Source organism: Musca domestica, unplaced genomic scaffold (genome assembly GCF_030504385.1).
Source record: "Musca domestica strain aabys unplaced genomic scaffold, Musca_domestica.polishedcontigs.V.1.1 238, whole genome shotgun sequence".
NCBI classification, from domain to species: Eukaryota; Metazoa; Arthropoda; class Insecta; order Diptera; family Muscidae; genus Musca; species Musca domestica.
The window spans coordinates 59,523-73,496 of record NW_026712271.1 but is presented as its reverse complement, the minus strand read 5'-3'; the positions used below and the strand labels follow the sequence as shown (position 1 = coordinate 73,496).

General features: G+C 36.8%; 1 protein-coding gene across 3 annotated transcripts in view; it reads right to left on the bottom strand.

The window, feature by feature from the left end:
* LOC131802743 (small conductance calcium-activated potassium channel protein-like) overlaps positions 1-13,974 on the bottom strand; it is a 262,956-nt gene that overhangs the window by 226,391 nt on the left and 22,591 nt on the right. The window lies entirely within an intron of this gene.

Sequence of the window (13,974 nt, the reverse complement as noted above, 5' to 3'; positions counted from 1 at the left end):
CATAAAACTCGAAAGAAGTTCACAAATATCTCTTCCTGAGTGGTTTGAACACAATTTCTAACCGAAACCTAATATTTGTGGTTCTTGGCCTGTTAGAATTAGTTCTTCAAAAACATATTCTCCAAATTTCTAGACAATTAGGAAAATTTATATTTTTGTCACAAAAATCCCAATTTGGTCAGACCGTGTGATGGAGGTGTCTGCTATGATCCAAATTTCAAACATCATAATATTCGGGGCAAATTGAGCTATGGAAATGGAGTTAGGGGATATGCATAAGGCAAACTTGACCAGAATAAAGCATTCGAAGATAGGAAGCATTCGTTGGTATTTCTTCTGTAATAAAACTATACTTACTACCACGACCACATAGATTAAAAATTCTGGCCCACTACAGGAAGAATTTGTTGTTTCGAATAATTCATTTTTAATTTTTGTATAATTTTGACTGGATTAGGTGAAGACCTAATATTTGCCTTCATTTTTTACCAATGTTCATTAAAGTTTTTCTCTCAGTGTATCCAGTCCACATGAATAATCCCACACTATGTCTTAATAAACAATTTTTTCTTTCTTTATTTTTTTTTTAATTTTTAATTTTAGAAAACTCTACAAAACTAATCGAATTGTAGCATCTCAATCTGCATACATTTCAAAATATTTGATCGATTTAGTACAACAATTATTTACAAAAAGTTCAAAATAAATAAACAAACAAAGAAACGAAATCATTCAAATTATTTTTCAACAACGCCCTCATCATCATCGACATCGACATCAACATCAACATTTATATATTTTGTCTATCTGTCCCAGAAACAGCATCCTTAAATCAATAGCAACAACAACATCGTAATTATGATAATCTTCATTAGCCATTAAAAAAACTGTAACAAAAACAACAACACTTAAATCATTAGCTGATGTTTTCAATGAAAATCTGTGTATATTTTGACAGTGACCATGAAATTAATTTCGGAATAATTTTCGAAAAACCAACCGAAAAAAAAAAACTAGAAAATTATTCAGTCTCCCCATTACAAAATTTGGCTTTACCCCATTCACGAAACGTGTATTTGATTAATGATGGCTTTCAATGTAGCCATATCCATAGCCCAGTGAACATTTCCATGATAATTTTAAAGAGAGGGGGATGAAGTGTGTATTGTAGTTCAAGGACTATGAAGATTCTCAAATTCCCTAAATGGAACTCGGATAATAATCTACAAATAGTAGGATATTTCCAAATTCTATTTTAAGAAAAAAAAACAATATATATTTGTCTGATATTTGGGAGACACATTTTTGAGATGGTTAAGATTTGAGGGTCGAAAAGACCAGATAATTTTGTTCGGAAATTAACAAAAAAAAAATGTTTTGCATTAATAACCGGATAGCACCGTTCACTGGACTTAGACCCATATTTTATATATCTTGTAATCGGGAGGCATACTTTTTTAGGTCAGAGTCAATTTTTTCGGAAAATTTCCAAAGCCAACAGTGAGGAAAGGTTAAAAGTTGGGCGTGGCCGACTATATGATAGCCTACAGTACCATGCGTATTTAGTAGGAGTGCTTACTTAAAACCCCCAATCGGATTTTCCCCAAATTTGAAGTACTTGTTTCTAGGCGGCATTCGGTGGGAACTGCCAATTTAGGTAATTTAGACTGATATTGGCTATTTAGTGAAAAATTAGCCCGACATCGGTTGAAAATATACAGGGTGGGATGAAAAAGCTGCAACCAACCATCAACCGTGGCATCAGAACAAATGCCGAATATTATCACGAAAATATTCTGGAGGGTGTATTAAAGCTTTGGGCATGCAAACATTTTGGCCACAGACCTTGGACATTCCAACAGGACTCAGTTCCATCGCACTAAGCACGCGCCACCCATATACCTGACCGAGTTTCTCCAAATGGAAAAATTCGATCGACTATGAAAAAATCTACCCAATTTTCTGCTGTTGGACAATAATGGTTGAATCGGATGAAGATGTATATCGAAGCTATATATCTGAACCGATCTCGATAAAATTTGGCAGAGGTATTTTCGAGCTGTATCTGATGTCCGATATCCTTGCTGTGCAGTGTATATTACGCATGTGAGGGGCTTTAACAGCAAATCGGATGAAACATGTATATGAGAGCTATAGCTATATCTGAACCGGTTTTCACCAACATTTGAAGTAATTGCTTTTAGGCTGAATTCCGTCGGAAGTGTCAAGATTCAGTTAATTTGGGCTAATATTAGCTATTTCGGTCACAATAAACCTAAAATTGGATAAAGTTATATATAGGAGCTATATCCAAATCTGAACCGATCTTGACATCATTGTAGGCACTTATTTCTGAGCTGTATCTGATATCTAGTACCAAAGATCATTGTTGTGGAGTGCATGCGTTATGTGAGGGATTAAAAATAAATCGGATGAAATATATATGGGAGCTAAAGTTATATCTGAACTTATTTTCACCAAATTTGAAGTACTTGTTGACCGACTGCATTCGGTCGGAATTGCCAAAATTCAGGTCATATTAGCCATTTGGTGCACCATAAACCTGAAATCGGTATATAGAACCTATATTCAAATCTGAACCGATTTTGATAAAATTTTAGGCACTTATTTCCGAGCTGTATCTGATATTTGATGTACTTGCTTCTAGACTAAATTTGGTCAGATGTGCCAAAATTCAGGTCATTTGGACTGATATTGTCAATTTAGTGCACAATGAACCAGAAATCGGATAAAGATATATAAGGGAGCTATGTTCAAATCAAATATCTGAACCGATTTTCACCAAATTCGATGTACTTGCTTCTAAACTGAAATCGGTCGGATGTGCCAAAATTCTTGTTATTTGGACGGATATTGGCTATTTGATGCACAATTGACCCGAAATTGGTTTAAAATGTGAGCTTTTTTACAAAAATAAATGTACAGACGTACTGATATGCATAATTCGACTCAGAAAGAGATTCTATGAAGATCTTCAAAAGTAACTATGGGTCTATCTCGCTTATTTTTCCATGTTACAAACAAATGCTCAAATACATAATCCTCTTACCACTATGTGGTGTAGGGTATAACAAGTGTTCTGCATTAAGAGCCGGATAACATTATCCACGGGGCCTAGAGCAAACATTTTTAGTTTGTGTGTCCGATATTTGGGAGACACATTTTTGATGTGTTTCAGATTTAAAAGCCAAAAAGACCGAAAATGTTCAAAACCAAAAAGTATTCTGCATTTATAACCGGAAAACATTGTTCGCTGGGCCCATGGACCCATATTTTACATTTGTGTGCATTTATATGTTTCCTCATTCATAGGCTCAATCATTTCCAGGTGCCATTTCAATGATATCTTTGATTTTTACACACAACGAGTCAGACACACAAACATATGCATAGGCCGCACAAACATTATGAGCTCTGATGGCCACAAAGAAAATTCGTTAATTAATTTGAAAATGGCGGCAACGGTGGATTTTCTTTCTGGCATATGTTTATGGAAATTCATTTATGCTTGCGCGTGTGTAAAATTTTCATTTTCAAGTGTGAACATTTTTTTTTTTTTGAAAGGGAAAACTCATAAATGCTTCGCATTCTGAATGAGCTCCCTAACTGCTGTGCGCGTGAAAGTGTGGAAATGCCTATGGCCTGATGATGATAGCCACGTTGAGTATGTTGATGACATAAAACATAATATTCGGAACGAATGTCTCATAGCGGAAAACTGATAAAAGGAAAAATACATATTTTATATTTTTATTGGTTGATAGCATTTTTGTGTTCTATATTTAGAGCAAATGATTTGTTGTGCGCGCTCTACATACCAAGGGGTGAAACCAATAATTGGAGAGCTGTTTTTTTGGCGGATACGAGTATGACAAGTGACGAAGAAGAGAGTAGCTACATTGCTTTTTTGTCGAGAAAAAAATGATATACATTTCCAATTGAATGGGATTTTGAACTGAATTGAAACATAGAAGAACAAGTTGAAAGGTGTCAATAGATTTTTTGACAGATATATACCCCCGGCATTTGACCATTTATTTATGTATACCTTTTTGGAAAGTACCATAACGATTGGACCTACATATCCCATAATGACAAAAAATCCAATGTCACTACAAATATCGCAATTTCCAAACTTGGAAGCTTTATATTTTACGACAGTTAAAATCATTCAAAATATTGACCATTTGTGGGAGAGGTACCTAAAGGATGTGGCGTCCGTTGGAGTTGCATTTTTCGAATTTCGAAAAAAAGAAAGTTGTGCTGAATTGCGCTAAGTTTGTACTCAATTGTGCCAAAAAAAATTTTCGAAATTCGAAATTGGATAGAATTGAAATTTTCGAATTTCGAACAAGTAAAAAAGATGTAAATTCGGCCGGGCCGAACTTTGAATTCCCTCCACCATTTAGAACGAATTTGGCAATTCTCAAAAACAATAAAATCCGTTTAAAATTCTTCTACGACGATATGAACCTGCGTAGGTAACATTTGTCATAAGCCATAACGATATTCAATATTCAAAGAAATCGGTTAGAATGTCGATAAAATCAAAATACCGAATATCGGGAGGTACCGTCATATGGGGGATATACGAAGACATGGACCTGCACAGACAATTTTCTGTCGCAGGCTGTAGTATCCATTATAAACTTCAAATATCAAATTTGAAACAATTCCAGTGAATAATGACGCTGAAATCATTAAAATACCGAATATCGGGAGGTACCGTTATATGGGGGCTATACGAAGATGAGGATCTGCATAGACAATTTTCTGTCTTAGGCTGCATTATCCATTACGAACTTTAAATACCAAAGTTGAAACAATTCCGGCGAATAAATTCGCTAAAATCATCAAAATACCGAATATCGAGAGGTACAGTTATATGGGGGCTTTACGAAGAGGTGGACCTGTACAGACAATTTTCTGTCTTAGGCTGCATTATCCATTACGAACTTCAAATACCAAAGTTGAAACAATGCCGGTGAATAAATTCGCTATCAATTAGCAAAATACCGAATGTCGGGAGGTACCGTTATATGGGGGCTCTACGAAGACGTGGACCTGCACAGACAATTTTCTGTTTTAGGCTGTAGTATCCATTACTAACTTCAAATACCAAATTTGAAACTATTAGGTGAATAATGTCGTTAAAATCATCAAAATACCGAATATCGGAGGTACGTGGACCTACATGGCCAATTTTCAATACCAAAAGTCCTGCAGACATAACATACATTTGAGCAAAATTTTATCAATCTACTTCAATTCGGATAGACGGACGGACATCGCTAAAAAAACCACTTCCATATCTCAATCATAGTCATCAACAGTTATCGCAATATAACATTTCACGATGTCAGCGTTATCCCTTCACCCGATACCAAAACATAGCATCATTTTGTACTTTCCGTACAATTATGGTACACATTTTTAAAACCATCGCCATATCTTAACACTAGATACCAACAGTATACACTACCGGGATACCATTTCATTCATTTTCATTCATCCAATAACAAATTTAGTACCATTCAGTACTTTTCGTACAACTATCATTTCCGAAACCACCTCCATATGTGCAAGCTACTCATGAGCAGCAACCTTAATACCAAATTTCAGATTTTCAACACAATATGTTCACCCAATACTAAATTGTACCAAATAAAGTACTACTTAGTATTTTTCGAACAACTATTGTGCACATTTTCAAAACTACTTCCACAATCCCAGTCCAACCGAGACATCTTATTCAAATTTCTGGATTTCAGGTCTATTCCTTCACCCAATACCAAATTTAGTATCACCCAAACCAAAGTATCACCAAACTATGTACCAGTAATACATTACGTACAAATATAGGACGCATTTCCAAATCTACCTCCAAATCTCAACCTCAGACAATAACGGCAATCAGTAAACATCAAATTTCAGATTTTCATCTATATTCCTTCACCCAAATACCAAATATAGTACCATTTAGTACTTTTCCTACATTTACGGTACAAATTATAAAAACACCTCTATATGTCCAGGCTACAGATGAACAGTGACCCTAATACCAAATTTTAAATTTCAAGCCGTATCTCTTCACCCAATACCAATTATAGTACTATTTAGTACCTTTCATGCACTTGTGGTACACATTTCCAAAACCACCCCTTTATCGCAAACCTATCATCAACAGGTATCCCAATACCAAAACATCGAAATTTCAGCTTCATCCATTCAACTTAAACCAAATGGTACCCTTTAGTATAGTTCACACACACAATTTGTACACATTTCCAAAATCACTGTCATATATCAAACCTACTTTTCAACCATAATTCTCATACCGAATGCCAAGTTTTTAAGTTTTCAAGTTCTATCCATTCTCATGATATCAAACGGCAACGATTTAAAAGTTTAGTACCATTTTAGAATATTTCGTAATCTTAAAGTTCGAATTTCCCAAACCCCTTTGGTACATCTATTCTGCACTCCATTAGTGACTTTCATTTCAGTTTTCAGAATACAAGCTCATTCTGTTTACTCAGTACAATGTATTCAATTGTTAGTAACTAAGTTGTTTCATATATAACGGTATATAATGTACCAAGTTTCGACGAAATCGAATTCATGCGCATCAGTCAGCCAGACAGACTTCGCTTGGGGTCGAATCAGGTCGATGTCCTGATTCGGATTTTCTCCAAAGAGACCTAATTGACTGTCCAATTCTCATACAGAAATAGGCCGCTACTTCACTTTGGCTGGGACGAACTTGTCATACCCTCCAGCAAGTGGAAACAATCGGCTATTCTCAAAATCCCTAAAATTTAGAAGTGCTGTTGATTTTTTTTTTTGTGAAAAGGACTAATCTAATCTGAAAAAAATACTAAAATATCAAAGCCGATATCTTTAAAATACCGAAAATCATTTTGACGATTTACGAAGGGAATGAAAAACTTTGTATATCTTTCATTATACGGTGAAAGGTATACAAATCAATCTTTTCTGATTTTTCACTTCGTCTTTTTGCACATAAAAGAATTAAATCTTCCATGTCCTCCCTCGCATAAATCTTTCATGGACTCAACATTTCACTTTTTTATTTTTTACCATAAATATTCTTGTCCATTTTCTTTCATTGCTGTCTTTTTGTATATTTTCATTCCAACACCATAAATTTCAAATATTGACCCAATATTGTAAACAAACATGACCTAAAATTGATTACCACTGGCTTATATTTGTATGTTTGTGTACATTTCATTTGTTCTTCTTGTGTGATACATGCCTTAACGAAATAACGTTTTTAGACCTTATGTCTCTTTAGAGGAAATCTGTTTGGGGGAATTTAAAGTCGACAAAGCGGTGTATCGAAAACTCTCGATATCTCGTCCCAACTTGACAAATTGTATCTAACTGAGAGTTTGAAGATGGGCAATATTGATTCAATCCTTCTGCTACCACCCCCACAAAGGTCCAGATTTTCGAAAAATAATTTACTTAAAAAAGGTGCAAGAAGGAATAGCCAAAATTTTTACCTCTGCTGGAACTGATCAATATTTAAAAAAAAAATGATCCAATTCGGGGGAAGTACGAGCACGTGGACCGGAGAGGACCTCATGTCGCCTAGGAACTGGCCGAAATTCACAAAAAGGATTGTGACGGCAAAAATCCTTCGTCATTTTTGCCCACACAAAACGCTATAATAAATTCCAATTAGCCTAGCAAAATTCTTGAGAGCAACCACACTCAAGAGAGATGAACCGTTATCACAACAACACACAGCATCACTACCATTAAGGTCATTTGTGGGAGAGGTACCTAAAGGATGTGGCGTCCGTTGGAGTTGCATTTTTCGAATTTCGAAAAAAAGAAAGTTGTGCTGAATTGCGCTAAGTTTGTACTCAATTGTGCCAAAAAAAATTTTCGAAATTCGAAATTGGATAGAATTGAAATTTTCGAATTTCGAACAAGTAAAAAAGATGTAAATTCGGCCGGGCCGAACTTTGAATTCCCTCCACCATTTAGAACGAATTTGGCAATTCTCAAAAACAATAAAATCCGTTTAAAATTCTTCTACGACGATATGAACCTGCGTAGGTAACATTTGTCATAAGCCATAACGATATTCAATATTCAAAGAAATCGGTTAGAATGTCGATAAAATCAAAATACCGAATATCGGGAGGTACCGTCATATGGGGGATATACGAAGACATGGACCTGCACAGACAATTTTCTGTCGCAGGCTGTAGTATCCATTATAAACTTCAAATATCAAATTTGAAACAATTCCAGTGAATAATGACGCTGAAATCATTAAAATACCGAATATCGGGAGGTACCGTTATATGGGGGCTATACGAAGATGAGGATCTGCATAGACAATTTTCTGTCTTAGGCTGCATTATCCATTACGAACTTTAAATACCAAAGTTGAAACAATTCCGGCGAATAAATTCGCTAAAATCATCAAAATACCGAATATCGAGAGGTACAGTTATATGGGGGCTTTACGAAGAGGTGGACCTGTACAGACAATTTTCTGTCTTAGGCTGCATTATCCATTACGAACTTCAAATACCAAAGTTGAAACAATGCCGGTGAATAAATTCGCTATCAATTAGCAAAATACCGAATGTCGGGAGGTACCGTTATATGGGGGCTCTACGAAGACGTGGACCTGCACAGACAATTTTCTGTTTTAGGCTGTAGTATCCATTACTAACTTCAAATACCAAATTTGAAACTATTAGGTGAATAATGTCGTTAAAATCATCAAAATACCGAATATCGGAGGTACGTGGACCTACATGGCCAATTTTCAATACCAAAAGTCCTGCAGACATAACATACATTTGAGCAAAATTTTATCAATCTACTTCAATTCGGATAGACGGACGGACATCGCTAAAAAAAACCACTTCCATATCTCAATCATAGTCATCAACAGTTATCGCAATATAACATTTCACGATGTCAGCGTTATCCCTTCACCCGATACCAAAACATAGCATCATTTTGTACTTTCCGTACAATTATGGTACACATTTTTAAAACCATCGCCATATCTTAACACTAGATACCAACAGTATACACTACCGGGATACCATTTCATTCATTTTCATTCATCCAATAACAAATTTAGTACCATTCAGTACTTTTCGTACAACTATCATTTCCGAAACCACCTCCATATGTGCAAGCTACTCATGAGCAGCAACCTTAATACCAAATTTCAGATTTTCAACACAATATGTTCACCCAATACTAAATTGTACCAAATAAAGTACTACTTAGTATTTTTCGAACAACTATTGTGCACATTTTCAAAACTACTTCCACAATCCCAGTCCAACCGAGACATCTTATTCAAATTTCTGGATTTCAGGTCTATTCCTTCACCCAATACCAAATTTAGTATCACCCAAACCAAAGTATCACCAAACTATGTACCAGTAATACATTACGTACAAATATAGGACGCATTTCCAAATCTACCTCCAAATCTCAACCTCAGACAATAACGGCAATCAGTAAACATCAAATTTCAGATTTTCATCTATATTCCTTCACCCAAATACCAAATATAGTACCATTTAGTACTTTTCCTACATTTACGGTACAAATTATAAAAACACCTCTATATGTCCAGGCTACAGATGAACAGTGACCCTAATACCAAATTTTAAATTTCAAGCCGTATCTCTTCACCCAATACCAATTATAGTACTATTTAGTACCTTTCATGCACTTGTGGTACACATTTCCAAAACCACCCCTTTATCGCAAACCTATCATCAACAGGTATCCCAATACCAAAACATCGAAATTTCAGCTTCATCCATTCAACTTAAACCAAATGGTACCCTTTAGTATAGTTCACACACACAATTTGTACACATTTCCAAAATCACTGTCATATATCAAACCTACTTTTCAACCATAATTCTCATACCGAATGCCAAGTTTTTAAGTTTTCAAGTTCTATCCATTCTCATGATATCAAACGGCAACGATTTAAAAGTTTAGTACCATTTTAGAATATTTCGTAATCTTAAAGTTCGAATTTCCCAAACCCCTTTGGTACATCTATTCTGCACTCCATTAGTAACTTTCATTTCAGTTTTCAGAATACAAGCTCATTCTGTTTACTCAGTACAATGTATTCAATTGTTAGTAACTAAGTTGTTTCATATATAACGGTATATAATGTACCAAGTTTCGACGAAATCGAATTCATGCGCATCAGTCAGCCAGACAGACTTCGCTTGGGGTCGAATCAGGTCGATGTCCTGATTCGGATTTTCTCCAAAGAGACCTAATTGACTGTCCAATTCTCATACAGAAATAGGCCGCTACTTCACTTTGGCTGGGACGAACTTGTCATACCCTCCAGCAAGTGGAAACAATCGGCTATTCTCAAAATCCCTAAAATTTAGAAGTGCTGTTGATTTTTTTTTTTGTGAAAAGGACTAATCTAATCTGAAAAAAATACTAAAATATCAAAGCCGATATCTTTAAAATACCGAAAATCATTTTGACGATTTACGAAGGGAATGAAAAACTTTGTATATCTTTCATTATACGGTGAAAGGTATACAAATCAATCTTTTCTGATTTTTCACTTCGTCTTTTTGCACATAAAAGAATTAAATCTTCCATGTCCTCCCTCGCATAAATCTTTCATGGACTCAACATTTCACTTTTTTATTTTTTACCATAAATATTCTTGTCCATTTTCTTTCATTGCTGTCTTTTTGTATATTTTCATTCCAACACCATAAATTTCAAATATTGACCCAATATTGTAAACAAACATGACCTAAAATTGATTACCACTGGCTTATATTTGTATGTTTGTGTACATTTCATTTGTTCTTCTTGTGTGATACATGCCTTAACGAAATAACGTTTTAGACCTTATGTCTCTTTAGAGGAAATCTGTTTGGGGGAATTTAAAGTCGACAAAGCGGTGTATCGAAAACTCTCGATATCTCGTCCCAACTTGACAAATTGTATCTAACTGAGAGTTTGAAGATGGGCAATATTGATTCAATCCTTCTGCTACCACCCCCACAAAGGTCCAGATTTTCGAAAAATAATTTACTTAAAAAAGGTGCAAGAATGAATAGCCAAAATTTTTACCTCTGCTGGAACTGATCAATATTTAAAAAAAAAATGATCCAATTCGGGGGAAGTACGAGCACGTGGACCGGAGAGGACCTCATGTCGCCTAGGAACTGGCCGAAATTCACAAAAAGGATTGTGACGGCAAAAATCCTTCGTCATTTTTGCCCACACAAAACGCTATAATAAATTCCAATTAGCCTAGCAAAATTCTTGAGAGCAACCACACTCAAGAGAGATGAACCGTTATCACAACAACACACAGCATCACTACCATTGGCGGTGATGAGCACGTGTTAGGTTGTTGTGATAACCAAATTTTGTAAACAAGTTCCCGTTACTCCACTGCGAACACGTGGTGGAGCCGGGTATAAAAGGGCAATAGATGGCAGAATCGCGACAGTGAGTGCAAGACAGTGAACGAGACAACACCAGACCGGTAAGTGCCTATATAGAAATTTATCCTGGACATCCTTGCCTAGAGTACTTATCCAGGTCCCTAGTCCTTGAATCCCAGTGGTATCCTTAAACATATCCTAGATCCTTGTAGTGCTTGAGTACTTATTAAGGTCTCTCGCAATCGTATCCTTGAACATCCTGTAGTGCTTGAGTACTTATTAAGGTCTCTTGCAAACGTATCCTAGATCCTTGTAGTGCCTGAGTACTTATTAAGGTCTCTCGCAATCGTATCCTTGAACATCCTGTAGTGCTTCAGTACTTATTAAGGTCTCTTGCAAACGTATCCTAGATCCTTGTAGTGCCTGAGTACTTATTAAGGTCCCTCGCAACCGTATCCTTGAACATCCTGTAGTGCTTGAGTACTTATTAAGGTCTCTTGCAAACGTATCCTAGATCCTTGTAGTGCCTGAGTACTTATTAAGGTCTCTCGCAATCGTATCCTTGAACATCCTGTAGTGCTTGAGTACTTATTAAGGTCTCTTGCAAACGTATCCTAGATCCTTGTAGTGCCTGAGTACTTATTAAGGTCTCTCGCAATCGTATCGTTGAACATCCTGTAGTGCTTGAGTACTTATTAAGGTCTCTTGCAAACGTATCCTAGATCCTTGTAGTGCCTGAGTACTTATTAAGGTCTCTCGCAATCGTATCCTTGAACATCCTGTAGTGCTTGAGTACTTATTAAGGTCTCTTGCAAACGTATCCTAGATCCTTGTAGTGCCTGAGTACTTATTAAGGTCTCTCGCAATCGTATCCTTGAACATCCTGTAGTGCTTGAGTACTTATTAAGGTCTCTTGCAAACGTATCCTAGATCCTTGTAGTGCCTGAGTACTTATTAAAGTCTCTCGCAAACGTATCCTTGAACATCCTGTAGTGCTTGAGTACTTATTAAGGTCTCTTGCAAACGTATCCTAGATCCTTGTAGTGTCTGAGTACTTATTAAGGTCTCTGGCAACCCTAGTCTAGATCCCTATAGCGTATCCTTGAATATCCAGTAGCCTGCTTGAGTACTTATCCAGGTCTCTCGCACGGAATCCATCCCGAATCCTGAACACACTAATCCTGTATCCTTGTCCCGTTCTCGAGTACTTATCCAGGTCTCGAGTGGAAGAACCACCAAATTCCTTGTTTAAATAAAAGCATAATATCAAAACGTAAACCACTGTCTTTCTCTTTCTGTCTCAATAAATAAAATATCTGTACGAACCCCTGGACCCCGACGAGCTATTCCAGCCCAAGGGGAGAAATCCTGTCGTTACAGGATCCAGTTCCGGGACTGGTTGGGTGGGTGTTTTTTATACACCCATTTCACTTTAAGTGGTCAAAATTTCCAAAGAGGGCCATGGCACTTGGGTTTACGTTTTCGTGGGGAAGGTAGCAAAACGTGACCATAGGTCTCCTAGGTCCATTTTTTCGTACCTCTGCCGGAACTGATCACAATTTCCAAAAAAAATATCCAATTCGGGGGAAGTACGAACACGTGGGCCGGAGAGGACCTCATGTCTCCTAGTAACTGGCCGAAATTCCCAAAAAGGATCCAGTCCCGGGACTGCGTAAAATGGGTGGTTTTCGTACCGCCATAAACTTTAACTGGTAAAAATGAGGGCCCAAATCTAGGGGGCGGTACGGAAATGTATACCAAAAATTGGCTATGTGTAACCTGGGTCCACGCTTTATAAATCCCCTGATACTGGTCTACATTTCTAAGGAGGTTCCAAATCAGTAGGATGTATAAAAAAATGGACCGAAAAGGATCCATGTTTTCGTCGAAGGAAAGGGTTCACATATGTCGAGGTACGTTTTCATATCTCCCCCCGAGTTGGTCGAAATTGCGAAGCAATCTGCAATTCCTGGATCACCAAAGACTACATTTTCGTACCGCCCCTTTAGCGGATCAAAAATATCCTACTTCGGGACCACGAGCCGACACGATTTCTTTCCCTTGGCTGGGCAAAACTAACTAGCAGGGTCCCATTCCAGCACCTAGGACAATTCCAGGTATTTGTTACCACCTCCCCAGGTTTGCTCACAATTTCAAAACTGGGACCCATTCTGGGACCGTGAGGCCGTCACCTAGTTCCTCGATTGGTACTTTCCCCTTGTCTTCTTTAAATTTATAAGCAGGGTCTTATTTCGGGACCATGATTTCAAATCTCTTCCGGAGAGTCCTATTTCGGGACCATAGTTCACCTATGTCCACGTTTTGTACCATTTCTTTGCCTGTTAACATTTCGAAGCAGGGTTCGGGGACCATTTGGATCCAATAGAGGTCGTAAGTCACCTAGGGCCACTTGGCCCTTATGTTGGTGTTTTGAATTTTGAAGAGAAAAAATTGGCGTATCAAAATTTCATTACCTTTTAATTGATAAAATAAA